The sequence below is a fragment of the Osmia bicornis genome, chromosome 1 (assembly GCF_907164935.1).
Source record: "Osmia bicornis bicornis chromosome 1, iOsmBic2.1, whole genome shotgun sequence".
In the NCBI taxonomy this organism is placed as follows: domain Eukaryota; kingdom Metazoa; phylum Arthropoda; class Insecta; order Hymenoptera; family Megachilidae; genus Osmia; species Osmia bicornis.
Genome location: NC_060216.1, coordinates 7,056,177 through 7,083,116, shown reverse-complemented (window position 1 = coordinate 7,083,116; position 26,940 = coordinate 7,056,177). Strand labels below are relative to the sequence as shown.

Sequence of the window (26,940 nt, the reverse complement as noted above, 5' to 3'; positions counted from 1 at the left end):
GTTCACAGTCTGCGTGATTGATTTATGAAAACATCGACGGCGCGTGATTGATTCATCGAGGTCAATTAAAATTTCTGTCACTTTTGATATGTAAATAAACAATGCCATTTTATTAACTTTTTCGTATTTCGAAAAGGATACATTTGTCGCGATTCTTATCCAGAGTCGATCTGGTTGGTGGAAATGAAATTCAGATGGTATCTCGATGCGATTCGAACGAGATTTAGGATCAAGGCGCGAACAAGATTATAAAGAACGAAATCGTCGCTGGATAAGCATCGAAAAGGAAGGTTTCCGTGAACGTACAAGGTGAAAATTAATTAAGAGATCTTCCTGAGATGCGAGCAAAACTCGGTCGTAGCTGGAGATGCAAGGTGGATTGACGCGTGCTGCTGACACCGACATTCGCGTGGCTTGCAAAATGTCAAGTGCACGCGCGAATGGACGTTTCTCTTCTTGTCTTGGATCGATCCATTCTTCGTCTTGGCTTCTAGAAATTCCTAGAACAAGAGACAGATTGTTTGCCAGACAATAGTCGCGTGTCGTTCCTCTGTCGCCTGTTTAACGAGTCATCGTGAATCTTTGGAAACGCGATCCGTGAGGATACTTTGATTTCTTTCAAGGTTTTATAAGTCCTGAAAAATTTGAAGTTTCACAAAGTACCTAATTATTGGCGTAATCGAATATCGTGAATCGTTATCTAATTACGATGGCTGTGAAAGACGCATAGGAATAACGAACCACCGATAAAGACCTGGTTAACCCTGAAGATCGTATCGCGATAAACGTCTCACGGATTAATAATACCGCTGCTGTCAGCCGTATGATAATTCACAATTAAAGTTATTACAGTACGTCCCGGTGTATGGCCGTGATTACGTGTCTCCTGGCTGTAAGGGGCCATTGTTATTCAACGCGGTGGTATCGCGAACCGCAATAATCACAACAGCGATAATAACAATTTACTCGTGTAACGGGGATCCTCTCGAGCCGCGCGTGCTTCTTCAGTCTTCCCGAGGATTTTCCGTTAAGAACGCTACGCCACGGATGAATATTAAAATTCATTCGGGCGAAGCGAACAGCCAGCCCGCTGCTTCCACGATGGAAACGGTCTTCATTTTCAACATGGATCATCAAAGTATTATACCTGATAGTCTTTTAATCGCTTATCAGAGTAAGGGGTTAATTGACCTACGTTTACGAGGCTTACTCTAAAATTATCCCAGAATCATTTAGATAGACATTTTCCTCGGATCTTAAGCTTTAAATTGATGCGCCGTAAGTGGCATTTTGTGACACTTTTATGTCATGAAATTGTATCAGAGTTTAAGAATCTCAAAATCGGTCACTGTTTGCTTTGATCGACAACCAGTCGTTTTATGTTAAAAATATTCATGAATCGTTTACGCAGTCATTTTCTTGATACTGTAAGCTTTAAATTGGTGTATCCGAAGTGCTATTTTGGGATACTTTTGTGTCATCGAATTGCAACTGAAGAAACACATCGAGCGATTAACGGGGTACACCTGAGACGAAACGATTGTTTATGTTCTGACTGTTGCGTTAGCCATCGAATTTTCGCGAAATCGGCGAAATTCTTTCGGGATAGGTTCCCCAGTTCGTTCTCACAAGCATTCCTGTGCCTGTAATCCAATCCAATTTAGCAGGCAACGCGATATGAAAACTCGACGCCGCTCGGTATGCGCTCGTTGTAATTCTTATCTCCTTATCAGCGGAGGTGCTGCAACGCGTGCAGTCTTTCGTTTTCTACGTCTTTATCGTAGCCAGGCTTTTATAACGTAACACGTAACACATCTAGAAACGTTTGCCGTACCGATAACACTGTCTATCCTCGAGTCTTTACCTGTAAATTAACACGTGGTCACGTATGAACCGAAAGATTATCTTCGAAGCGCGTGTTGCGCGGAATTTTCGTCAAATGAAATAGTCTCTGACTGTAGGTCTCTATTAAATTCGACACCGGATGCAGTCGTGCTAAGGTCCTCGCCCTGTTTCCTCGACTATTCTTCCTTAGCCCTGTTACCGTCTGAAGCGTCGAATCGTACGGTCGGACGAAACGAGCCGCGGTTAGAGGAGTTTCGTGAACGCAAAGTCTCGCCACGATTTTCTGCACGATCTATGAATCGTTCTTGGAAAAAATCCATCGGGGTGGTCCGGTTTCGACACGCCACCACGATCTGGTGCTTTCGGTTCGCATCGATTGCGGTGCTTGTTGAAAAATAAAATCGAATCATCGTCGGTTCCTTTCTCGGTTCTCAACTGATGATTAATAGCCGCGCGAAGGAACGATCTTTCATTTTTATTTTCGGTCTACGTTCGATGGGATGATTGTTTGAAAGGGGATGCATTATTTGATAAAGGTAGACAAATCGGTAGCGTTTCTTCGGCAACTGGAAACGCCACTTCTCTGTAACGTTTCCAAGGAAATGGAATTCTTTATCGCCTCCGTCTTTGCCTTTGCAAACTCGATCGTTCCCGAGCGTCTGCTCTTTTCGCTCTATATACTCGAATCTCGTGCGAACTGATCGCATAAACGAAAGAGATGATCCTCTTCTCCGAGTATCGCTAAGTCGCATCTTCTGGTAAACGTTCTCCTAGTAAGAAGTCACGCGATTGCGCTTTTGATCGCGAAACAAAAGTGCTCCGAGCATTCGTTTCGAACCGAACAATTTCGCAAATAGTTTATGTTATTTCTCGTTTCTCCACCGACGTATATACGCGTCACGAAAGGGGTAAACTCGACACGTATCGTACTTATCGTTGAAAGCAATTCAAGCATCCAACTTCCGCTGAATCCGTTTCATACGGCCAGAGATTGTTTATTCTGGACCTATCAAGGTCCTAAGTCAACTCGCACGACGTGTATCGCGGTGCAATAATAAACATAGCTCACGCACTTTGATGATGCCCGCTCGGTTTAGATATCTGGCAGATTGGTCGAATCTGTTCGCCGCAGTTAATGAAAGCTGACTCCGTTTCGGAGAGCGAAGCAAACGGCTTTCGTGTACGGTTCAGCGATCGTTGGTAGTCATCCTCGATAACGGCAGGGGAGAGATAACCTATCCGAGAGAGATTCCTGGGGAACTCCCCTACGTGGGGAGCGTACCCTCGTGAAAATGTCCCCATGGTAACGTCAGGGTTGGAGGGAAAATCTTGCGGGCGTATAAGTGCCTCTAAACGTGCCTGGAAGACAGAGCCGTCGTCGTTTCTTCGAGTTTACGGCCAGGTCACGACCGCTTCTTTATCCTGGATATAAAGTTGGCGATAGAAATTCCTGCAACGGGGAAATTCGGAAATAAGGAAGACGAGATCGTAGCTGACGAAGCTGCATTTTATTTTAATTACATCTAACGAATAGGAGACGCGTTTCGTTTAGAAACGTTTCATTCGCGATTCAGCTGCGATTCATCGGCGACGTTGAATTTTTTTGAAACACGCGGATCGGAAAAAAGTGTAGCGGATCGGCGACGGATAGATCGAATTTTATTTTAATTACATCTAACGAATAAGAGACGCGTTTCGTTTAGAAACGTTTCATTCGCGATTCATCGGCGACGTTGAATTTTCTTGAAACACGCGGATCGGCGACGGATAGATCGAATTTTATTTTTAATTACATCTAACGAATAGGAAACGCGTTTCGTTTAGAAACGTTTCATTCGCGATTCAGCTGCGATTCATCGGCGACGTTGAATTTTCTTGAAACACGCGGATCGGCGACGGATAGATCGAATTTTATTTTAATTACATCTAACGAATAAGAGACGCGTTTCGTTTAGAAACGTTTCATTCGCGATTCATCGGCGACGTTGAATTTTCTTGAAACACGCGGATCGGAAAAAAGTGTAGCGGATCGGCGACAGATAGATCGGTCGGCAAACTCGGCTAACCGAGATAAATCGTCGTCGTAAATCCGAGGAGCATGTTTTCTTGGCCTAATCCGTTTACGGATCACCGGTAAGCTGATTGCCTGCAGCTACTCGAGAGAATAGTCGGTTGCTAGCCTGCTCGCGGTTTGCCAACAGTTAACGTACACCTCTACTCGCCAAAGTGGAAAGTGCAAAGTTCAGTCTGAAACATTGTCAAATTTTCTGTAAAGTTGTAGGTATACACGGTCGAGAATCCGGCCGGAAAGTAAGTTTATTCGCAACTTTTTGAAATCACCTTTTCTTCCTGCAACGGCCGGAAATTCGTTGGTCAACTACTAGTTTCTTATTTTCTTTACGAAATCTTCAAGGGTTCTTGCAGCGCGCTGCTACTTTTCATGCTACCGGATATTTCTTTTGTCCGATGTCTCTCAATTCAGTTTGCATTATAAATAAGGATAAAGTCTATTGAATAATGTACATAGTTTGAAAAGGAGTTTTTGCTAACGGGTCGGTTGAAACTTGGCCAGGAAGTTCCATTGTCAGCAATCTGTAACGGTGATTCAACGATTAAAAAGAGTGGCTTGTTCTGTTTCAGATGCTGCGTTCGCCGCACCGTCCTCCACCGTGTCCGACCGGCAAGATTGTGCTCCGATTATGGTGAGTAAATGCCTACCTATCAATTATTTATGACGAACCGTTCTACCATTCAATCCGTGGCTGCGTTTCACCTCTTATCTCTCGAACGAACGTCTACAAGAAAATTTCGATCTCTTTCGCGAACGTAGATTTACGAGAAAGATTCGAAAGTTACTAATTAACCCGAGTGCTGCGTATCGTAAATTCCACAATTTATTAAATTAGAAATTGTAATTCCGCGTGTTTTCCTCTCGGAGCGCGGTAAAAGGAAAAATTGTTATCCGTCGGGATCGCGAAGAAAACGCGAAAGTCGCGAATTTATTTGCGAGCACGATATTTTCGAGTATGCTTGAAATTTCGATGATATCTATACGTAGCAGATGGTAATCGAAATAGTTGCAACGGCGATGCGGCGAATCGCGTCGCGTCGTTTTCTTCGTGGCAAGATTGTACGCGCTCGATTTACCGTTACCGCTTCTCGGGATGCCGGAGAACAGAGTGCAGCCTCTAATCTTACCGCACCGGTCGTCTAATTAAAAGCTTCGAGAAAAATTGCCATTTGCCTCGAACGGTAGATCCGCTGATAGGCCGACACCTTGACGCCGCACCGTGGCATTCTATCGCGAGAACTCGACCGTATGCCTCCGCGATCTACGGTTCCGCACACCACGCGTACAGCTACTTGTACGCACGGTACAGTTACGCTTCCTAAGACAATAAGAACCTCTACTATTGTAATCTCCCTGTATCTGGTCAACGGGATTAACTCGAATCCTTTCGTGAAATGCAGTTTAAGAAACGCCGCGTTGCCACACGAATGAAATTTCAAAGTGAAATCCGCTTTTTCCATTGCAAGATACCGGCCGGAAATTTGGCCTTTTCGCGAATCAATGACTGAACGTGGTCGTGGTCGAGACCGTAGAAGGGAAAAGGATCGTTGTAACGATTATACGGATGGTACGTGCACGCCTTGATCGGGTTGAATTAGCACGATCGACGCGTGTTCGCGAGCACGTGCTTCGAATCGGAGACGAACGTTCGCTTGAACATCTTCCAACTATCGTTGGATAGTTGGAAATAAAAATGAAAGCTCGCTAGCTGTCTCTTCGACTCTGCTTACTTTCCATTTGCGCCGTGCTTTTCCATGGATGAATGAATATTTTATGGCGAATTTCACGCGCCGCGAAGACAATAGAAATCGAGTGTACGTAGTTGGACGTGTGCCGGAATCGCTGAGGGATAGATAAGTGTTAGGAAGCGAGGATCGATCGGTTTCTCGGCGAATATGGGCGTTCTCGCATGATTCAGCTAGCTGGAATTTCGCGACACGCGATACCGGCTTCAACCGGCGGTTTATTAACGCGCCGCGGGTAATTCTGACCACGGGCGGGCATTAGAAATCCCGCAGCCTTCCGAGCGCACGCTCTCGACTCGACCGTGAAAGGATTCCGATTGCAAGCCTGGCCGTTTGCTCGTGGAATCTCGTCTGACCGAGGCAACGATATCCTGGCTTGATTTTACCTACGCGTACCGTGTTCTTTCAACCCTTTGACGACCATTACAAACGTCTAATTATCCATTTTACTCCTTACTCTCCGATACGCCAACCCCCTGTCGGTAATTTCCGAACAGCGATCACGGCGTACGATCGAAATTTTAACTTGATTTCGTGAACGAGGTATCGATATCTTTACACGTTTTACCCGTGTCCCTTGCGTGTGTATCAACGAATGCCGGTGAATATTTTTCCATCCCATTCGACCGGTTTATTCTATTCGAAGGCGAGAGTGAATGGCGCCGATTCCCATAGTCGGCCAGCAGACCGGACAGAGAACTCTTAATATCGAGGCTCGTGGGACGATTACGCGGAAAGTTTACGGTAGAGGCAGCAAGAACGTACGATGTGTACCGTAGGTGTACACGCCGGACAGAACCGGTCCCTTATAATTACAGGGTTCAAGACGGACAGGCCGATGTACAAGGGTACGCACCCTGAATAAACTCCTCTCGACGATGTCCTTAATTTCGTTCGAGGATCGTCGAAAGAAGGTTGAAATTTTTAAATTGGCAAATTTGTAACGAGCCAAGATGATAGGCCGAGCGTTTTGGTGATGATTAAACTATCGGGAATTTACTCATCGAGCAGTAGGTAATTTGGTTTTTACTGAATCTGATGCGTCGCTTTAATGACCGCACGGGTAGAATGATTCGCAATTAGGGAAATAAGATAAAAAGGTTTAGAGTTGCTGCTTCCTAATAGCAAGAAAGGCTCGGAGTGCAGAGGGTTAAAAGGTTAACGCACGTAGCGAGGAATCGAGGATGACGTCGCAGGAAGCTTCTTCTCTGGACAAGCGTGACAGGGACGCGGGGTTCGTGGCACGACTTCAATCGGCAGCCGTTCGCTGCGAGGAACACGCTGTCGTGACCCGTCAGCTTTTCCATTGCTTGTGTTCTTCGTTACTGCTATCCTAGCGTGATTTCGTGTCCTGTACGTTGCATCAACCGCACGCTAAACTAGATACAACCGTTTGACAGGCGAACGACGTTCGTAAAAATTCCATTTTTCAGTAGCATTCGAAAACTTTGAAACGAACACCGTGAAATAGGATAATCTCTGCGTTCATTTTGTCAATTTCATCGCAAAAATCTAACCAAATCGAGCGAACGTAATATCGTTCTCCCTTGATGGAAAAACGAAGGCGCGCTTACGGTAATTATTCGACGGCCAATAATTAATTCACGAATAATTAATTTGATTAATCCCTCGAAATCGAATTACCAATAATTGCTTTAGCAACCCCATGAAACAATGGCCGATTGCCAGGCTAATTTGAAATGTAAATAAATTAGCGGGGGATTGACGATGAAAAAGCACAGTGTCTTTCGTTCGGACAAGGTTTTTCATCGGTCGACAGAGGTGTCGAAACGAACGTCGACCGTAGGATCGAACAAAAACGACCCCCCGATATAGTATACACGCGTCGAGAGAGCGATGGGTGTGGTCGATATATTCGGTTCCCGTTTCTCTCCGGCCCTTTTTATTCGGTTAGCCGGGACGCGAAATCGAAGGGCTCTAATTCTAACGCCGCGGATCAAAGAGACCCGGCACCCGCCTAGCTCATTACCCGTAATGATGGCAGGCTCGATGTCTGGAATTATCGCCGATAGACTATTTCTCGATCACCCGGAGTGGCGAGGATTCGCGCCACGCCGTGAATTAAGGGTAAAAAATGAACCAAAAACGAACGCTTCCCTCGGCCCTTTTCGTTCGCCGGCACCTCGAAAATTCTCACGGCCGATCGTCGATCCTGGAATTCAAGAAAACGCGCCGTATCGATCGATGTTTTTACGATCTTCCGAAGGAGATTGAAAATAAAAATGAGCTTCGAGCCAGTGGGAATCGAGGAGGGTGATTAACCCTTTGCATCGCCAATGGATGGAAGGGTGAAAGAAAGGGTGTTTGTTTTATGGTTCGATGGATCGGTTTGCGTGCAATGTTTGCGTTTCAGGCTAATAGCTTTCCAGTTTTATATTATCGATGGGGAAATGCGGTGTGCTACGGCACTTCTACTTTGCAAATATACAGGGTGGATCAAAAGTTATTTCCTAAAAATAAACAGGGGAATGATCGAAGGGTCTTTGGATAATTGAAATAAATAAAGTATAGACGTTGCGTTGAAAAGGGGTTAAAGCTGAATTCCATGGCACGGCTGGGCGCGAGCGTACCGTTGCCGTGGCGCGAGATAACCGGTAATTGCCTGGACGGTAACAGTAACAGTGTAACTGACCTACAGACTGTTCCACACCTGGATGCACTTTAAAACCTCGAAGAACGATACTGGATACGGTCCGGGATGATAATTTGTTCGCCATTCCGATCGTTCCTCGAAAAACGTTCCTGCGGAGGAACGGTTAACCGTTCGAACACGATGGAAATTTATGAAACAAGTCGGAAGTAATCGTAATCTTGATGCATAATTTTTCACTTGCCAGTAATTAATTAACCAACAGGTTCATTGTGATTAATATCGTGAGAACTGCTTCTAAAGATTGCGTGGCCTGTTAACGAGCTGTAGTAAAAGTAACAGTTTGTAGAAAACGGAATACGAGTCTCATTTTGCACGGGATCATCTTAGCAATTACCATATTACTGATAATTCTACCCGTTTGTATATAAAATTGAACGCGCTGTCATCTTAACCGGCAATTACCATCTATGCATTATTCATTCGCGCGGAGACTCGCGATCGTAGAAAGGCGAATATCTCTGTCGTATAAGGTAATTAAAAAGAGAATCATTCGGGCTGACGACGAAATCCTACTGCCTTGGAAATTCTAATTAACCGCTCGACCGTGTCGAAACCTCTCGATTGCCTCGGTTCTCACACTTCCCTTCGAAACGCACGAACGACCCGAGATTCCCAGAAGGTTGCAGGAAAATGCAATCGGCTGCATTTTCTGCGTTCGCGCGTCGATGGAAAGGAGCGTTCCTCGGATCACCGAAAACTTCTTGCTTGTTAACGAAGCAACGTGTTTCACGGCTGAGGTAATTTGTAGCTCGACCGAACCGCTGGAACCTTCTCGAGTTACGGGAGAACCACCGACACCAAGCGTAGCGTATTCTCGGTGCGGATTCGTTCGTTCGTCGAACGATTCGAAACGAAAGGAAACGCGAAACCGCGCCGTGAATGGAAAATCGCGGGAAAGCAGGAAGCGTTATACTCGGTGGCCGCAAGTCGGACCGCGAACCGATTGCTCTCACGGTGTTATCCAAGCTACGATCGTTTACGAATCACAGATATTCCTCGTCCTTGCTTGTACGCATTTTCGTTCATCGAAAACTCCCTCGGGATCGGTATTTCCTCTTTCCCACGTCTGAGAAACGTGGCGCGGCGCGGTGGTTCGGCGAGAATACCATCCTCCGGATAGAAAACGCCGCATCGAGGAGCCAAAGAAACGCTTTCGTTCGCGTATGCATGCCACGCGTGGCGGGTACGTGACATAATCGGCACGACACGCGTGTACAACGGTGGCATTATACGGCGCGAACAATGGAACAAGCCGCGGTGAGGAGGCTCGACGCGAAAATCGTGCGTCAAGCAGCCGGATGTTGCTCCCGAAACCTGTCGGTAATTAAATTCGAGACACGCGGTCGAGCCGATCCCTCGAGAAATTTTTATCATCGCGAGACAAACTCCTTCGGAGGCGATTCGAGTCCAGTACCGCCTAGGAAGTATTCGTCTGGTCAAATCGCAACTTTCTAAGCAGACTTTTCGTCGGCTCTTAACGTAAATCAGAAACAAGGATTGTCCGTTCGAACGTGGGACCCTTTTTTTACGATGGTCTTTTGCGCAACTACGAGAACGCCAGAAAGCAAAGGGGAACAAAAGGCCCACTTATCTTCGCGCGGGCACCGCTCGATCTTAATACTCGAGAACCTAAGGTTTCACCGAGATTAGGCGTTCGCTTGGTCACGACACCGGTTATCGTAGCCAGCTTCGATAGCCAATGAAAATACTTGTTGCGGTGGTGTGAGAGGCCCTTCGACCTGCCCTCCATCTAAAATGTTATTTTCTTTCGTGAGAAAAGAAAAAATCCGGCGAAGAAGTTGCGCTTGAAAAGTTTCCCGAGGGAATACTCGCGCAAACACGTCTATTTCGATACACTTTAGCCCGAAGCGTACGCAAGGAAAATTGAAGAAAATCGAGGGAAATTCAATCAAAAGCCAATACGTCTTGGCTGGTCAACGTATTGACGCACGTAGCAAGCGGTAAGGAGTTTGCGCTCCTTTTTCGTGTCTCTCCTTATTCACTGTCCGAGGTGAATTTTTCCTCGACGCCAGTCGATCGAGTAAATTCACCCTGATGAATTTCTTTTCGACGAGGGATCTCCCTAGGGTAAAGTGGTCCGATGACCCAGATACGTCGACCAGTCGACGAGCGACATCCGTCAGGCCAAACGATTTGTCGTTTCTGTCAACGATTTCGCGCAATTACTGGACGATCCTTTCGAGAGTCTTCGAGAAGCTTGATTTTCTCGGTGCAATCCTGTCGAATATTGGAAACTCGCACGTTCTCGTGTCAGATATGAAAGTTTTCCAAGTTGGATTCAGGATCTTCGAAAGATCTGTGTCGAATCGAGGTGTCCGAAGATTTAGGCACGGTCTTTGGTTGGTTGTCTTTATTTTTAATGGCGAGGTTTCGAGCCTTGGATAAGGATTATTCGTAGATCGAAAGCCGAGCTAGAAGATTTCCAAGAAATTCAAGGGGATTTACTAGTCCATCGTTCCTTGTGACAATTAGTTTCAGTATTATTTACCGGTTTCTCTGGCATCGGTATCGAACCGGAGTAGAAGCGATGCTCGAGTCGTCCGTTCGTTTTAGCATAGGAATAAGATGGAAAAGGAAAGGAGGATAAGGATAAGGAGGATGACGGGGGAGGAGAAGAGAGTGTAAAGGAAAGGAGAGGAGACAGAGAGACACGAGAGAGCGTGGCGTGACACGTCGTGATCGGTAGAAAGAATCTCGTTCTGCAACCCGGAAACGCCGTGACTAACAACTCGGTATCACGAAGGTGGAAGAAAAGGCTGAACCCTTCGGGGTGGATATCTCCTCCGGGGTCCAGGAGGGTCATCAACCATCGGGCCGCCATGCCGGGCACAAGGATCGAGCATTATTATGACCAGATCTAATTGAAACTCCACGGCTCGGCTCCGCTTCGCTCGACCAGCAACAACATCGAGAGAGACGCCTCGTGGCTGTTGGCTGCGTGTTCGCCAACCCACTCTACGGTATTGCTTCATTAATAGATCGCGTCTTGGTTCGGTTAACACCGTTGACTGCCACGGGGGTCACAGCTCACTACCACTTTAATCAGCTTATTTGAAGAAAAAAAAATCGAACAACGAATGCTCGTCTTGAACGGTATTGAAATTGCTTTTGTAATATGAGATAGGAACTTGGACAATTTCATTTAACAATTCATCCCTAACATGGTCACCGGCCGCAGAGGTGAATTATTATTATTAACCCTTCAACGGCTTGATTTACAAAATTATTTCACTACACGAAGGTATCGTGAAACGTACACGCGACCCTCCATCAACGTTCTAAATAGAAAATGGCAGGTTCTTAACTTCGCGACGATGCTCGCTGTGTAATACCTTTGGATAAATTATTCAGTATCGGGTGTCGTTCTCGAGGGGGTATCCTCGTGTTCCTCGAGTTCAAAGTTCCTCCGTGGTTGCGTTCAACCGCGCCACCATCAAATACAACCCCTCTGACAGACGCTGTCGTCTTGGATACTGAAAGTCTGTCAGCGTCGATTCTTTCCGCTCTAACGAGTTAACGACAATAACGCACCGTTGCCTTTTCTCTCCCTCTTTTTTTTCTATTCTTGCCTTTCCGATTTTTTTTTTTTTTTTTTCACCTCCGTTGCCTTTATCGATGCTCGGTGGATCGGACAGGGCGCCAAGGAGCTGGCTCGAGACAAAGAGGATCAGGGACCTCGACCGCCGACCTGCTTCCTCTTGCTCTTTTATTTACGATCGTGTCACGAATGAACGCGTGTCATCGGACGAGATCGTCTGAAACTGGTCTCGTCATTTTCCTATTATTATCTATTTACATCTCTTCACTATACTTATTAGTTGAGTATCAATGCGAAAAAAAAATTGCATTCTTTTTCACACGCGTTCAGAATCAAGCCTGGTTCTCGAGTGCAACCCCTCGCGCTTGGTTGATTCACGAGCACCCTCGTCCCTTCGTTCTGATTCGTTGGTCCTCGAGAACAACGCGCTCTTCAACTCTGGTGGTCTTCAGGAAGCGCATCCCTGACTTCTCCGCAGAGGAGAACACGTCACCGAATTTACGACTTTGCAACGAGTTAATAACGGGCAACCCTTACTTCTGGTTGCGTTTCAGTACTTCTGTTTCTCTTTCTCTTCGTCATTGTCTCCCTTTCTCCGTGTATTTCCATCCGTGAGATCGATAGTCTGGACCAGAACACAGGGCCGGCCACCAAAGGGGAGCGTGAACCCGAAACGTCAATTAGAAACTACCCTTCTGGGGGACTGGATTATTCGAGTTCTTTTTTTCTTTTTTATTTTTTATTTGTTTGAAGACGATCACACGACGGACGTGCGCGTGGAACGTTGATTTCAGGGTTGGTGGTTTCAACCCTTGCCTTACGAACCCCGTCACTTAACCCTCGTCTGTGCGAGCGTGCACATTTGAAAAATAGCAATAAAAATAATTTTCTCCTGAAAGCTCTCGCGTGGATCGTAAAGTCTTGTTAGTAACACGGCGACTCGGGCGTGCTAATTAAAGGCACAAACAAGAACCGAGATCTTTTGTTGGGGTACAAAAAAGGTGATTGAATTTTTTGCGTTAACCACGCGTCTTGGAGGCAACAAGCGCGCGTGGCACGGGCTTTAAACAAGACTTTAATCTATCCAAAGCGATCGTCGCGCGAGTTGGTAGCGACACGCCACGACTACCATTAATTAGCACAGAGCCGGGCTACTTCGTTACAGGTAATTACATTAACCGTGTCGTGCGTGCCAATATAATGCTCGCTCGCGCCCCATACGCGCGCTTTCTACAGCCTTTTTCACAGGGGAAAAGACCGATGTAGTCATTACGCTTGATCAAATTACCGTAGAGAGTAAACTTTTTTCCTATCCTTCTATTATGCAAATTAATAGACGATGCGGATAATTAGATTCACTCGGATGATTCCTGGTTCGTAATCAACTGTGTCAGCTACTAGGACATTACATCTGTCATTCTGTTCTCTAGATATGAGAGTCCCGAGGCCATTCTAGTAATTAGAGCCGCGTTGACAGATTATGCTCGTGAAAATTGTCAAAGTAATTTCAATAGGAACCTCCCACTTTGGAAAATCAATTGTTTCCCTTCTTTGAAAGGCGCTGTACGCGCGCAAGCGTTTATTTAGCCGTAAATCCGCGCAGATCAAGGGAGATAGGTCGATGGTGGTGTATTAAGAAGGCAAGTTAACCACGTCGAGCGTTTATGGAAGGAACAGCGACAGTTATTAACCGCGAAGTCGTATAATCCGGATCCTCTTCTAGAGAAGGGCTTAATTTTATGTGCCGCGTTACGTCCTCGTTGTAACATCGTCTCCGCCAACGGCCACGAGAAATTCTTACGACCGATCGCGATGCACAAACCGTTAAATCTCTTCGATTCCTCGGTAATGCTTCTTTTTCCTCCCTTGCAAATATTTCGGTATAAAAATACGGTCTGGACAATGCAGTCTGTTTTGTTTCGGGGAAGAAAGTTTTCGCGGGATCCAACGAGGAGGAAAGTTTTTAGCCCGTTTTCTTCGCAAACAGCCCAGCTCTCTTCCACTGTTAGGACAACGAGACTTTGGTTTTGTTCCCGGCTTTAGCCGTGGTAAGACTTTCGTCGAGTTTCCGGTTTCCAAGTGTTCGTCTTGGTGACGACTCCGGTGTCGCATCCGGTTCGGGTGTTTATTTACGGAATCGGACTGCGCCGGCGGGATCGCAGTCAGAGATGAACGAAGGGAAATGTTTCGCGTAGAAATACGTTCGAAATGTTAAAATATATATATATATTTTTTTAAACAAAGCTACCGCAAGAAAGGTTGAAACGAAGGATGGTAGAAATGAAGAGGGGAGGTTGGGCGAGAGTGTCGCGCGCTTGGCATCGTCTCCGTCCTCGGCATCGCGGTTCACCTGTCATTTAGCGGCTGCTTTAATGGAACACGAGTGCCGCTGCCACAATGCGAGTACACCCTCTGTCGGATATAACGAACCGATATCTCTCGGCGTGCTCGATCGTCCAGAGAGACGATGAAAACCGCGCCACGATTCCCGCGAATCCTGTTTACGGCCTCTGTTCGACGTAAATCGTGTTGCTTTCGCTCGATATTAACGTCTGAACAGAAGCCCGGCGCGAGAGAACACGCGTCGAGAGAACAGACCGTTTTTACTCGCGTTAAAGGGACTCCGGTTGACGCTATTGTGTGTCAACGAACGGTGCCACACATCGAATCGTACAGCACGTCACAAAAAAGAAACGTCCTATATTTTATATTATTCTTCAAAATATCGAGAAATCTTGTTACATATTCGAAACGTGAATTCATCGTCATAGGATTTGAAATGACAATTTTTAGAGTGTACTCGTCCTTTGAATCGTCCTGTAGATCGGAGATCTGCACTGCGACGAATGCCTGCTCGTTCGAGGATTGTCTCTTGTGTCTGTATAGGCAAATACGTGCCAGAAATAAATAGATCGACGCGTAGCTCTGCTGCGACTGATCGATCGGAAACACGAAACCCTCTCATCCCTCCGTCTTCTCTTTTCTTCAATAAACCACCTTATATTAAATCCTGTGTTTCGCGAGACGAAGAATAACACGGTGATTTGAGTAATTTCTTATTGAAACTTTTGAAAGACGGTGAAACGTTTCATTTCACCTTTGACATTAATTAGGTAACTGGATTTTCTTCGACGGAAATCGTTTTACCCTTTCTTTTCGATGATATTCTTTCGAAAGTCAGATATGGAATACAGCTGTCGGAAAGTTCGAAGTCATACGTTTTAGAACGTAAACGCTGAAACAGCATGAAAGGAGAATAAAACTGGAATCGAACGGACGGACCAGGAAGAAAAATGAATTTTCTTATCCAAGATATAAAATCCGTCTATAAAGAAACGGTTTTACGAACGCGTATAAGTTGAGAGGGTATTTTTTACCAGATGAACTGCGATTCGTGTCATCCTTCGATGCCTGGATATTAAAAGGAAAAAAGAACAATGATGATACCGAAGGGAAGAGAGGAGAAAAAAGAGGGAAAAGTTTAACAAGTTTTGAGGGGAGTCGTCTGTCATTAAAGGTTTATCGGTGAGCCGTGCGATCGTGGAAAGCTCGTTTGCCCGCTTAATTAAAAGGATGGCCTTTGAAATTCTCGCGGGGCAAAGGTTGGCAAAGTAGGTGGGTCGTTGCTAAAGAGATTTCAAGGAATTATCGCGGAGGAGTTGGCTCTGCGATCTGTCGAAAATTCAGCTATAAAAAGGACAAGGGATTAAAATCCTTTCGTCCGTTTCAGAGACGTGCTGACATCTAATATAAATCTGCTCGGATTTAAAATAATCGAGTGTCATGGAAATATCAGAATTTTTATCTCAGCTACAGGATTATCGCGTTGAGACGTTTTTAAAATTAAAGCAAAGAAGCGGGGTCCGAGTAAATTGACAGAGGCAAATGAAACTATCGATAAGGACGAATCGAGAGCCCTTTCCAGTATGATGGAAGCGCGCTGATCGAAGGAGGAAGAAATGGAATGAACATCGAGCGAAGGCGAAAACGAGCAAGGTACAAAAACTGTCAAAGTAGAACGCGGCTATTGAAGATCCTTCGAGTAGTAAGAAAGAAAGAAAAAAACGAGCAAGATGAAAAGGAGCAAGGAGGACTGGATCGAAAAGAAGCAGGAGGAAAAAAAATGAGGAATCGAAGCAAGATGAACGACAGTCTCGAAATGAAACGACGGAGATTAAAAGGATCGAGCAAGAGGAGGACGAAGGAACGCGAGGTACGAAGATAAAAAGAATGAGCCAGGAAAATCCTTGAGCGGTGGGTTCGTCGTAATAAAAAGATCGAATAGTGGTAAGAAGAGGGTAGGATTGAAGAAACAGGCGGGGGATAAAGTCCTGAAGAATCGGCAAACAAAACGGAAGGGAGAGGGGCAGGTTAAAAAGAGCTCCGGTGAAGAGGGATGTTAAAATGGAATAAAACACGTGCCGCAAAAAGGGTGAAAGCTCGTGTTTAAGAAACGCTGGCAGGATGGCGCTGAGAAAACGGATGCGAAGGGGTGGAAATATCCTTGGATTTGAGTGGCGGTAAATCTTCGATACAGGATCTTTCAAAATTAGGGGTTGTTTAACGTAAAAGTTTACGATCAGCCTCTTTGATCAGCAGTGACCGCGTGTTACGCATCCTCTTCAACATGATGAATCGTCGAGACGCGGAGAAACGACGAAGCCTTTGAATTTCTTACCAAACCACTCTCCCTTTCTTACGCCAGCCTTCGGTTCTTCCGAAATTCAAGGTCGACCATGCTTGGACCCATCTCATGATCGTTTTCACTACCTCTCAATTTTTTTTTTTATATCCAAAGGTCTCCTTTTTTCTTCTTTTATTTAAATTTAGTCAATTGTTGAGGAAACCGGTCGAATTTATCCGTTGTCAGAGGAGTTAATGGAAGCGAGCACGTTTGAAATGGAAGCCCATTAGGTCCAGTTCCTCGACGAGGTGTTCGTGGTTTCTTTCGGGATAAGAAGACTCGTTGGTTGCTTTCGCACGTATTTTTCATCTTCCTCTGCTTCTTCGCTCGCTCGCTTTCATCGTCCTCCTTTGCTCTTTGGCCCGACGCTCGAAAGATCGTACACGGCGCGGTCAACGATCGCCGAGAGCCGACAACGAGGTCGTTTTAACCCTGAGATTCGGACTTTTGGGTCATCGGGGTCACAGCAACGCTCCATTGTGCCGGCGAACGATTCTAACCACGGTGCAGCGAACCCAGGGCCGTATCGCATCGAACCCAGCTGGTTTCGCGCGAGTTTCGTCGTTCATTTTGGTACCGCGTTATTTAGACACCGAGATCCGAGCTGGTTGCATAGATTTACGAGTTTCGAGTGGGGAAAAACTCGATCTTGAAGCTCGTTTTCCACGACGGCAGGCGTGGTTAGTCGGATACAAGAATTCGATGAAATTTTTCATCGCTTTGTCTAACCCTGGCTGCTTGCGTATCTCTCGGGAGGTTCGATTTATTGAAAGCAAGGGAAGCGCGATGCGCTGCGAGGCGTCTAACCATCGGCAGCTGCTGCATATCCTCTCGCGGCGCGGCGTCAGGGGTCGACGATGTACCCCCGTGAAAAGATTCGCAGAAACGGTCGATACGTAGCTGATCGAAGCAGCAGCAGCGTGAATACAACAACGGTAGAAGCAGCAGCAACGGCAGCAACAACTACACAACACAACAGCGAACTTTGTTCTTTCTCTTTTGCACGGCGCGCGTTGTTGTTTCGCTTGGCGAGCGAAATGCGGCGTATAGCTGCATTGGGCACCCCGCTGCCACACTGACTCTGATATACTCGCGAGATATCCGGGCAAGATTTAGTGCATCCTTTTGCTAGCTGCCCCGCAGAAAATCTGCGCCGGGAATCGCCGTTACAACCGATCGAAATGTTTCTCTTGTCCTTGAAATGAATACCACCGGTGGAAAAACAAGGTGAGCCTGGTGCTACGATACACCGAGAGTACCCTCCCTTTTCTCTACTTCCTTTTCTTCTACGTCTTTAACTTCTTCTGCCCTTCCTTTCTTCCCTTTCGATTCCATTTTTCCTTTTGCCCGTGGATGTAGCAGAGAATGTGTGCAACAACACCGAGGATCACTTACCTTGCTAGCAACGTTAATGTGTTGCCTTTGAAATATCGTCGGTAGGCTGGTTGTTAGAGCTTCTTCGAGAATCGGTGGATCGATCCTTTCTCGAGTGATTGCGAGAAAGTGAATTATGTACTCGAGTCCACCTAGCGGCTGGTACAGGAATCACTACCGCGTCATCGCTACAACGGTATAGCGATTGTAATTCCTTGATATTTCAAACGTTCACTGGGAAACTTTCTAGTTAAGAATATTAAATGCTTCGACTGAGATCCTTCGGTTTAATTAAATCACGACAAAGATTTCATTTTCTCCGAGCGAGAAGACGAAGAAGAAGCTTTGCTAGACGAACGTGGTATTCTTTTTAACGGAGCAACGGAAAAGCGAGAAGAAGAAGGAGGAGGAGGAGGTGGTTGGTTCTTTTTATTGGAAGAAGGGGGGAAAAAGGAAGACGTTTGCGGAGGAGGTGGTCTCGGAGGCAGCGCACTGTCTCGAAGAGGATGAAGAAGGGTTGGAGGGGAGGGTGGAGAGTTCCGGTGGATGGCGAATATAACACTGGCTCGCCGACGCGACGTTTTACAACCAAGAAGAGGGGCCCACGCAGGATTTATTGGCCGGGGAGAGGAGAATTTATGCGGAGATTCGCGCTGGCAGGTGGTTTTACTCGCGATGAAAAACCGAAATTTCTCTCCTTCTCTGCTCGGTTTGCCTCTTTCCCTTAGTTTGACTCGAGTTACCCCCCTTCCGAGTAAAACTACCAACAGAGATTCATCGAGAAATTGGAGATACCGCGTCCGAAGTACCTAAGACGCGCGGAGAAAATATCGTAGAATACTTTGGCGGACGAGGTCAGGGACGAGATGTGTTCGTCTGGAAAAATTTAGACGACAGATGCGAACGAGATTCGACTATTCATTCCCAAACGATTTGCTCGAGGGAATGTTGAAGGTGAAAAGAAGCGGGTTTGACGCGGCAAGATGAATGCTGGTCTTCTGAAAAGCCGCTCACCAAAGAAGGACGCTAGAAGATGGACAAATTTATGCCTCTTCGAACGAGAAACATTCTACATAATAGACGGATTCCATCGTGAAGGGCTTGAAACATGAAATATGATAATTTCAAATGACCGATTTCGAAATCCAGAAAATCTGACGCGATTCGACGACACGTAAGTACCGCGAAATGGCACTTATCCAACCCATAGAGCAGAACCAGATGGTGTTCTCCGGTGAACATCGAGCGATCCTTTCTTTCGGCATGCTGCCTTTTTTCTGCTCCTCGCCGACAACGATCCGCTATCCAGACACGGCTGAGCTCGTCAAATCGCGCACAGCCTGTTCCCTTTTATTTTCTTGCCTCCGGCCGTGGGTTTAAATGCAAATTTCGGCCCCGGCGAACGACCGATTCGACAAACCTCCTTGCGTTAAACCTTTCTTAACACTTTCGGCCTCGGTGTCGCGTGTTTGAAACATTTTTACACCGGCATTCTTTATTTTATACACTAATTAGAATTTGAAAACTGGTCATCCGTAGGCTCTGTCATAAATGGACACCACGATTGAAACGTCAAACGAATATTTGTCGAGAATTTTCAATGAAAAATAACGTCTCTACAGGTGGTAAAGTCCTTTTTGCAATGCGCCGTGTTCGAGAGACACGGTTAGTGGTGATTGTTTTTTGTTCGTTTCTTCAATCTGGCGACAAAAACGGGGATGTAATTATCGAAAAGCTGTCGACGCCTCGTTAACGAACGAGAGCCTGAAGTCGCAGCAATCTGGACGAGAACAAACACGATAAAACGACGAATCAGGCACGGTCGGCCGTGTGTACAGGGTGGTAAAAAAGTAATGGTAATGGGTTGTACGGATGATTCTCACCGCATCACGGTGGAATGGACATTTGCGAAGAAACAGAGGTGTTAAAGTTCCTTGCGAGGCTGCTTTCTTGCAGCGGTAACAATTTGCAATCTCGTCGAAGAAATAATCAAGGAAAATAGTTGTTTCTCTTTGGACGTTTTTATCTCGGGCCCGTCAAATTGAAATCCATCATTCCAGCGGGTTTGATTGTTCTAGCGTTAAATGTTCACACTCGTAGCCACGATATCGTAACGCTATAACGCGACGCGAGATAAATCATCCCGATCAAAGAAACGGCTCTAAAGTCCCCGCAAATAGCCCGTCTCTTTTCTCCGCCACAAATCGTGTGCTCGAAATGTTTGCGAAGAGATTAGACCGACGACTGTCGCAACACCTGTTCCGAGACCGGGCGTATAAAATATCTCGCAGAGTTCCGGGGTGGTCCACGCACGGAGCAGTTCCGAAAAAGGCCCGGAGGGAACGAAAAGAAAAATAAAGAAAGGAGTAGAGAGAGTGGAGGGAAGACGAGAAGAGTTGCAAAAGGAGAACGTAAACTGTCGAAAGGAAGAGAGTGAGAGTGAGCGTGTACTGCCGTACACCAGTAGATGGTTGGTGTTGCGTCGAAAAGAAGCAGAGGAGAGTTGGGCAAAGGGCGCTCGGAATCGGTGAACGAGACGATGGAAGACGAAGACGAAGGCCGAAGGAGAGAGATGGTAGAAGAGTGGGTTGAAAGCGAACCGCCGACACCGTGGAATGATGAATGCGTTTGGGAAAGGAGCCGCATAAATTGTCGAGGATAATGCGGCTCGCACTTTTCGGCCGAGGCTCCCTTTGAATTCGCGCTTGCTTTTGCTCCTTTTCCCGCCTCTGCTATCGAGGGAACCGCGAGTTTTAGATAAACAACCGGACGGGATGGGAGATTTATCGTTTCCCCGATACTTCGTTAGAAAGCTTCGTTAATTATTTATCGTCAGTCTACGTAAGCAAACTTCGGAAGGAATCTCGGTAATACCGTTAAAGGAGAAGCTCTTTCGACCCTTAGTTCAGATCAGAATCAGTAGTACGGATCAAGCATTGACGCTCCCTTGTTAACACGATCCGTCGAGAGTTCTTCGATACTTGGGTAAATTCTCCAAACTCTCAGCGTAACTTTGGTAGCAAGGTTCGAAAGAAAGCTCGTTGGTTATCGCGTCGGTGGAATATATCGTATCGGTTCGAACGGAACGTATGCTTGTACGGAGTCGGCTTTGGTAGACGCGAGGATTTGCGGGAGTGGTCAAGCAGAAGGCAGTGAGTGGCGTAGCAGAGGCGTGGGAAGCGGCTACGAGGGGTTATGGTTATTGTGGAAATATTTCACCGTCTTAGGCGGCCGTGCCGATCCCGGTATAGAGCATTTATCATGATAAGTAGCAACTCGGTGTGCTCGGTCATCGTGAATTAACTTGCATCCACCTTAGCCAGGAACCTCGTGTTCCCTAACTCCTCTAGGATTATCCTTATCGTCGTTAAATTCTAATCCTGCGTTGGCAACGCTGAGTGGATTCTCCAGAAAACGAATTCCTTCGGCTTTCAAGATCGGTCCCGATTTCGAGGCAGTTTCCCGAGGTTTTGCAAACGATCATTCGCTTTTTCCGTTGAAGCGAAGCTTCTGTACGCCGCAATATCCGCTTAGGTCCCACGAGGCTGACACTGATTGACTGGAGCCGACGAATGGGTCAGCTGTACATAGGAAGCGTCCAGTATCGATTCGTTCCGATGACCCTTGCCAACGCCAACGTTCTTCCAGCACGAGGACAAACCTTCGGTTTTATGGGAAAAATGTCTGCGCGAAGAAAAAGATCTGACCTCGTCGCTACCTAATCTTCGCTAGGTTTTATACCGAGAAAATCGTATATTCTCCGTTCTAGGAAACATAATCGTCGAATACGCGGGGTGTCATCGACACGTAGCAGGTACAGCTGGCCTAGGAAGCAGTTTCGAAGCGATTTTGCGAGCCAACTCGTTGCAGGACTCTAGACGAATGGCCGACATTTAAAGGGTCCTTATAGCTCGGTTACGGATATCTGGGAGAAGTTGGTCGACTGCCAGCTACGTGACAGGAATAAGGTTAAAACCTCCCCTTCGCGAGCAGCTTCCTCTAGCCGGTGTTCCTCCTTGCCAAAAAGCCGCGCGGATCGAACCTCGTTTCGCTCCTGGAATTAGATCAATCATCGCGAGCGGTGCCTTTTCGCGTTCTCCGCATCCCCTTTCAACTCGACGCGAAAACCCTGTCGACGAGTAGATAAAATTTTCATAGCTGATTAGCTTGGCGATGCGAAGGAAAATTATTTTCTATCTTATAAATAAGCTTTAACCATGGATCGAACTAGACCCGATGGCGCCCGCTGTCCGATCCTTCTCCGCAAGTTAAATCAAGATTTATCGCGTTCGTAATCCTGATACGTGAACGAGATTTTTACGAGGGGGATTTTCGCGCTGGCGAGGGCTTTTTTTACAACTGAACAATTTTATTCGCAGCTCGTCGCGAAATTTACGTTGCATCGGAACGAACGATCAAGCGTTTCGAAACTTTTGACGTATTAATCGTCACGGAGGAAATTTACTTATCCGCCGTTTCCGCGTAACGTTATGATCGTCGTAAATAACCGGTGGAAAAGAACGACGGGGGGAACCCGATCGTAGCGCGTATCTCGGGCTGTTTCGAGCGGGTTCGGGAGAGAGAAAGTGCCGCGCCCCATCGCGCCGATTTCAGCGGGACCGAAGCTGATTCTCGAGGTTTGTCGGTGACGTAAGAAGTCGCGGCTGGCCGTGGTGTCGCAACAAGCGGGAACCTATTCCACTGAAAGTTGTATATATTCGACCTCGATTTTCGACGGCAGGCCAAGTTTGCGCGTGAACGTGTTCGAAGACACTCTTATGTCCTGCGAATCCAGCATCGAATGGCACATCGGGGGGATAAAGGGGAGATAGTGGTCGTCGGATGGTTTAATCACGCGTTACGGTGTGCTTGGTAGCCCTGCGAAGGAAGGTAGAAGTGGCACGGTCTATTCTACGTTTAAAATCGTCGTAACGCTTCGATTTATTATATTTTACCCTTGGCCGTTGCGCGGCGGGAAGCTGGACTTGCTGGCGAGATGAGGCATAAGGCGATATACCATACCGGACGTGCCTCCCTGGTGCGCGAGGTAGGCAGCCAACGATGCGGTATTTACAGTCCCGGCTTACCTACATCTACAACACAGTTTACTCCTTCGTCCTCCCCCTTTTGCCGCCCACGCGCAAAAGGACCAGTTCGAACGGACCCGTAAACGGGCCGGGTTAAGTCTAGCCGAGTATACGCGCGCAATTCTCCCATCTACTTGTACTGGCCAACTTCTCTTCGCCGCCGTTTTAACGAACAACCTACATATAGAGGTCGTATCAAGAACGATGTGCTTGAAATCATTTTATAACTCGTTGTTTCGAGTTACGAGTTACATATCATTATACCCGAAGCCCATGATCAAGCATAACGTCTCGAAGCATTGTTTGAAGAAGGCGTGTAACAGGACTCGCGTGACGACACGCGTTATCAGGATCCATTACGTGGGCAGTAATTGTTGCCCCGTGTGAGAGCTAATCTTCGTCGAGGAAACGTTCCTCTCTATTTACGGTTGCCTGCGAAGCGCCACTTTTCCCCTAATTCGAGATATTACCTGAACGCCGATCAAGATTCAAAGCTTTCGATTTTTTTTCCATTTTGTATCGCACCGTGACTGGTATAAATTGAAGAAAGAATTGGAGGTTCAAACATTGTCGTCGAGAAACAGAAGGTTTACAGATTCGTCTGTGGGGGACGTTAACAACGATTACCTTCGGCCCGTCTTGGACAGATAAGAGGGAGGCACAGAGTAGGTAGAAAGGTGTAGGTAGCAGCGGTAGGTGACTAAACCGATTTTAAAGTTGGATTCGTCGAGGAGAGGTGGGTGTCTCTTTGCCGATTCCTTTCCTCGCAGGATATCCTTCCTTCCTGTCTCACGCGTAGCTTCCTGTCTCTCTCGGTCCCTTTTGCAAAGATGAGTCGCGACCGTGTCGTGAATTACGATCGAGCCTCGAGATTCCTTGCCATTGTCTGCAATTGAAAAGTTTGTCGCACACGTTGCGTCGCGTCGTAGGAAAAATGTATTATCGAACGATCGGAAGAGGCTGGATTAATCGCGAGCGATAAACCGGCGCGTTAAATGGCGGAAAAGGCTTGCTCGTTTTCGTAATCACCGTTCTGCAAGAAACTTCCGTGAAACGAAGGGTTATCGTGGGAGAATCGCCTCTTTGTATCCTAATTTCGAGCACGATCGTGGCGAATGCAATTACTGTTCCACGAGATTACCGATATTGTTACGTGAGAAGAGCGAAGGAACAGGAACTTTGACCTTTAATTGAAAATTTAGGCTTTTAATAAAAAGCACATAGCTGGAGCAGGGTGTCAGCTTTTAGGAAAAACCGAAGGTCTCGCGATCAATCGATTAAACGTCAAATACGAGACGGATCTTCGTGTACGCTTTGCTCTGCAAAGCTTGGTCCGCGCCACGTCGCGTCGCCCTTTGGCTCGACAAATTAATGGCTGGTGGAGGGGTCGACGGGTCGAAAGGGGAAGCGTGAAATTCGCTTTGATTCTTCGGCCTGTCTCCATTAACGTCTTAATTAAGTCAGCTACACGGCTGTTCGCGATATGACGATCGATACCGGGACAATCGTCGCCCTTCTTCTTCTTCTTCCAGACGCGATTACGGTAAGGGGAGAAAATACCGACAGACGCGAACGAGGAAACGATTCATTTCGTCGGAGAAACGTGGTCGATTTCTCCCGCAGCGTGTATAAGCTGCTAAAAATAATATATCGTCGTTGTGGTCGGATATGGAGCGTAGGTGGGTGGAAAAAAAAAAAGCGAACAGGAAAGGGTTACGATGCCCTCGATGGTAAATGGTTCCCGTTTAACGGGCCTCACTTGGAACGGAGAAGGGGACCGAACGAGAGTGTCGCATCCTGGCTGAATTAAAAGCCAGGAGGGTGTACGAAATGGAGGTCAAATCTCCAGAGAATCAACTAAATTAGACTCGATCTAATCTAAAAGGACCTTGCGCCTACTTTTCACCGTACCCTTTTCCTCCCTGGGAGGAAGTGAATATCACTTCATCAGGGATTCGCATAAAAGTTTGAACGGTTTACAATTTGACAGCTTCGACCGCTAATGGCAGAAACATTATGCTCCTCGAATACTCGATTACCGTCTGTCTTCATTATCGAACGCGCTCTCGCTTATCCCATTTAACTTGCTCTCGTTCGCGTGAATAGCGTCTCTCGAAATCGGCTTGTTCCCGATTCGCGTGCGTCCGGTACGACGCGACGACACGATCAATCGTCGAGGACGATTAAAAATTGAGAGCGAAGGTCGATAGGTCGACACTCGTACGCGTAGCTGCTTTCCAAATTTCTACCACTCTCGCGACCTGCGTTTCGGCTCGATTCGATTTACAGGCTGTCTCAAAACGAAGCTGACTTTCTTCGACTCTTGTCAAATATCAAACGATGTATCGCTCTCATGGTGAACATCTATTTTGTGGAAATCTGTATAGAGGCAACCCTTTTCTCTGGAGGGAATCAGACGGTAAACGCGAGCGCAACGCCTCGCCCATCTTGATGCAAGCTTTCCTGCTTGTTTACGAGCTTCCAGTGGCACGGCCGTGTATCGGGATCGATGAGAGCTCTATTCTCTTCGTAGGGTCCCTTTTCTCCAGGCGTATATTCGCCCTGGCCACGTTAATGCAGCGTTATTATGAAACCGAGTGCAACGCATTTACCCGCTACCACCGACGAAAGCACTAAACCCAGGGTTAGGTGGAAAAGGTCTTCGAAGAGGCAAGTTTCACCCCATCAAGCCTGACAATTACTCGTCGTGACAGCGCAATAAATATAAAAAAAATTATGTAGGACGTTTCATGACACGTGGGTCTCGTTAGAACGGAAAAGAAACGGCAGGCATGCATTTGACGTATGAACTCGCTTTCTAGCTGATAATTCCTTTCGTCGTCAAGGGTCGAGCCTCTTCAAGGTGAAAGAATCCCAACCCCCTTGCTCCTCGACAAAAGGACACGCGCGGCAGGCTGCAGAGCAACTTTGCCGTTTCTCACCCTCGTCGCGGGCACTTGTGCTCCTTGCTGCAAGGGTGCGACTACCCTATCGTGTCCTTTCCGAGCCACTCGGTCGACCTGCGTCGAGAGCAGAAGTATCGTCTTCCCTGTCGTAACGAGCTCGCTGGATACGCGTTTGTTACGTCAAGGTCCGACGGACCTTTGACCTTGAGGGCTGATCGATTATCTTCACGCACGGCCAAGTACGTTGTGCACCTGAATGACTTGGGTCAATGGACGTTCCTAGTGTTAGGCTACTAAGTTACTGATTTCGATTCTGGCACTATAGTCGATGTTAGAATGGTCTTAAACAGATAGTCGTTATAGCGGTGCTTCATAACGGAAGGGTGAATGTTTGAACGAAAGAGCAAGTTGGAAAACTCGTTTCGTTTATCGATCAAACTGTGACGCAACGGGCCAATGAATTTGTAATGGGTGGACGGTGAATGGGCGCGAGAAAGTTGTGATGGACGAGAAGGAAGAAAAGCGACGGTGTTCCGATAGAGAAACGATTATTTCTCATCTGGACGTGATCTCGAGCGGTGGACGAGAGGACTATAAATGAAATCTCACTCCGGTGGCCCTGGCAAATGGGACGCGAGCTTGATATTTGCATATTTATGCGTTTTGTCTGACGCGAACCGAGTGAACCCCCGTTGAATAATCTCGTCAGCGTCGCCTCTCGGACGGAACACCATGATTCTTCTCCCTTGCGACATTTCGTTCAAGTTTATCTGTAATTCGTCATTTTGACGGGTTTTATCGTACCAAAGTCCTTCGCTCGAGAGTCATCAGAGTCTCGGCTAGCCAGTTATTGGCTCATTAGTCTTTGCAACGTGACAGCGAACCGCGTAATAACTTTTAAGGCAACGCCAGCATTCTGATCGATTCCTCGACCATAGAAGGCGAGCACCGGTTCCCTAGGAAAGATGAAATCGCCTTTCGCGATCACAATCGAG

The 26,940-nt window shown here is 46.8% G+C and overlaps 1 protein-coding gene across 8 annotated transcripts in view; it reads left to right on the top strand.

Moving 5' to 3' along the window:
- The window catches only part of LOC114882287 (SH3 and multiple ankyrin repeat domains protein 3), a 96,094-nt gene that overhangs the window by 29,024 nt on the left and 40,130 nt on the right, over window positions 1-26,940 (top strand). For all 8 annotated transcript variants that reach the window (XM_029199201.2, XM_029199190.2, XM_029199199.2 and 5 more), the window contains one exon: window positions 4,486-4,547. The gene's annotated coding sequence lies outside the window, so the exon portion shown is untranslated. The remainder of the gene's footprint in view (window positions 1-4,485; window positions 4,548-26,940) is intronic.